Source organism: Penaeus monodon, chromosome 33 (genome assembly GCF_015228065.2).
Source record: "Penaeus monodon isolate SGIC_2016 chromosome 33, NSTDA_Pmon_1, whole genome shotgun sequence".
NCBI lineage: Eukaryota > Metazoa > Arthropoda > Malacostraca > Decapoda > Penaeidae > Penaeus > Penaeus monodon.
The window spans coordinates 31278289-31278499 of record NC_051418.1 but is presented as its reverse complement, the minus strand read 5'-3'; the positions used below and the strand labels follow the sequence as shown (position 1 = coordinate 31278499).

At 30.3% G+C, this 211-nt stretch overlaps 1 protein-coding gene across 1 annotated transcript in view; it reads left to right on the top strand.

Annotated features, from left to right (window-relative positions):
- Positions 1–211, top strand: part of LOC119594380 (C-Jun-amino-terminal kinase-interacting protein 4-like) — a gene marked incomplete in the record, with an annotated part of 97279 nt that overhangs the window by 77867 nt on the left and 19201 nt on the right.

The following is a 211-nucleotide window of genomic DNA, read 5'->3' as shown; positions in this document are numbered from 1 at the left end:
GCATGTACACTGTATTTTATATCTAACTCACTGCATGCAACTGAAAAAGAGTAGATTTGTTAGCCAAGAGGAGTATTTGCACAAAGTGTAATTTTTCTCTGTATGTAAACTCAATGGTGAAGGATATGGTTAATGATTCAAAAACCAACTTCATCATAAAACTAAAATAGATGAATAAAAAATATGGAAAAAAAGGAGAGAAAGTAGAGAA